At 24.3% G+C, this 2,324-nt stretch overlaps 1 protein-coding gene across 2 annotated transcripts in view; it reads right to left on the reverse strand.

The window, feature by feature from the left end:
* LOC106678755 (uncharacterized) overlaps window positions 1–2,324 on the reverse strand; it is a 70,461-nt gene that overhangs the window by 4,186 nt on the left and 63,951 nt on the right. The window lies entirely within an intron of this gene.

Genomic DNA, 2,324 nt, shown 5'->3' on the forward strand with positions numbered 1-2,324 from the left:
CTATTTTTCCTTTAATTTACTGTATTTTCAATTATGATGGGAAGAGTTAAAATGGTTTTTATATTTGAATCTGCTCAACATGGCCTTGATTCAACAGACTTGACTGAAGAATACATACCGCCATCTTGGTTTTGTTTTGAATCACGAAGTTATTATAGATAATGAAAATTGGTTAGCTTGCTTTTTGATTTAAAATAACAAATAAACAATACTGAAACAATATACATAAATAAAAACGTAATTAAAATAATTTATCTATAAATATCAACTATTTATTAAAAAAGAGGATATTACATTTCTCCTCCTCTCCAAGTAAAAAAAAATTATTTTGAACTCAAAAAAAATTTTTTTTTTTCTAATAACGTCTGAATCAATTTTATTCTAATCTTTTAAATAAACATTTGGTCAAAAACCGCCTCTGAGTTACAAACTGCTTACAAATACACATACAATAATTACAATTCAATATAACATTCCTTTACATATAAATACAAACATATTAAAAACATAGTTTGATAAAACCAATTCACATTTCACTATAATTTGATACATATTTACTATACAAAATTTATGTTCTAAACAATAATTAAATGTTTAATACTTATAAATATACAAAGACATTTGTATAAGAGAAAAAATAGTAGCTGTTACTTGCCATGATTGTTATAATAACTAAATTTACTAATAATTGTAGTCTTAACAAAAGAAAATGAAATCCAGTAAAACATTCATAAGATTTTTATTTTGTTTTTAAATGAACTCCCATACCTAGTGAATCTTTTAGATAATTAAGAGACATATAACATTATAAAGAATAAAATATATCTTCGCAATAATAGCTTATTTTATTAATAAATTGTTTAGAGAATATTCTGAGAATAATTTTGGTTAATGAAATGATGAATTATTTGGGAATCTCTACAAATACTTTCCCTTGATTAAAAATAATACAGGTGGACAATGGACCAAATCTAAACATGGAGTAATACAAGAGAAAAAGAAAAATTTAAGTTATAATAACAAGGAAAACTTTATACTGTTAAAGGCTATACTGACTCTAGTGGATTAGCTAACAATTCTTATTTATAGAAAACATTAATTATTATTTATAGGCAAATTTAAATTTAAAATTATTATTTATAGGCATTTATAGAAACTATAAACATTATGAATTTCAAAAGATTGTTAACTTTAAAAAAAAATGACTTTGAATGTAGTAAATGATATAATCTATGACATCATGTTCTGCTGTAGTGTAAGGAATGGAATGCGAACCCTTCACCTGGCTACCACCAACCAGGTGCCATACCATATTAATTTAATATTTAAGGATACTCTTGAGGCCTTATCAAATATCCTATTTTTAAATAAAATTATTTTCTGGTTCAAATTTAACTTTAAATAACATGGGTCAATCCCTGTAAATGTCTTACTAAAACTGAAAATCCTAATGAATTTATTTTTTACATCCCCTTTAATGTAAGATTTAATTTGAGTAACTAATTCTGACTTACTCCTATAATGATCATTTTTTGTACAATCTTTAAATTTTATTTCATGAATAGTTCCCTTATTGATTAATGTTTTTTGGATTACTTCTCTGTAAAATCGAACATCATTTTCTCTTTGACTTAAAAGTTCTATATCATATTTATATTTTGATTGTAAGTCTATTAACAGATTTTTTGGTTCATTTTCTTTCACAGTGCATTTAATCACGTTGTCGGACAATTCAGACATTTACTGTACTAAAATAGTTTCCGTAAGACAACTTTCTTTCAACTCCATTCTATTTGATTCAATTTTGTTGCCTACACTTTGTTTTGATTTCTCATTTATTTCTAATTCAGAATTTTCATCAATTTCTAATTCACAATTTCCATTAAATTCTAATTCACAAAATTCATTAATTTCAAATTCGCAATTGTCATTAATGTCTAATTCACAATTTTCTTTAATTTCAAATTCACAATTTTCATTAATTTCTACTTCACAATTTTCTTTAATTTCAAATTCAAAATGTCTAACTTTTTCATCAATGTTTTCATCTAATAATTCTGAGTTATTTATTCTTAAATTAGTTTCAACAACTTCAATTTTTTCATCTACTTTATTTTCTAACCCCTTCATTTCAACCCTGCAACTTTCACGAATCTCTATCATGGTTGTTTTTATTTGATTGTCTAAAACTTGTCCCACTTTGTCTATTTTATTCCCATAATCGTTCATCATCATCATTAGTTGTTGAAACATAGTTTTAACATCTAAATTATCACTATTTGAATTTAAATCTGAATTTGTTACTACTAATTTATTATCATGGA

Source organism: Halyomorpha halys, unplaced genomic scaffold, assembly GCF_000696795.3.
Source record: "Halyomorpha halys isolate HHAL.00 unplaced genomic scaffold, Hhal_1.1 Scaffold158.1, whole genome shotgun sequence".
Taxonomy (NCBI): Eukaryota; Metazoa; Arthropoda; class Insecta; order Hemiptera; family Pentatomidae; genus Halyomorpha; species Halyomorpha halys.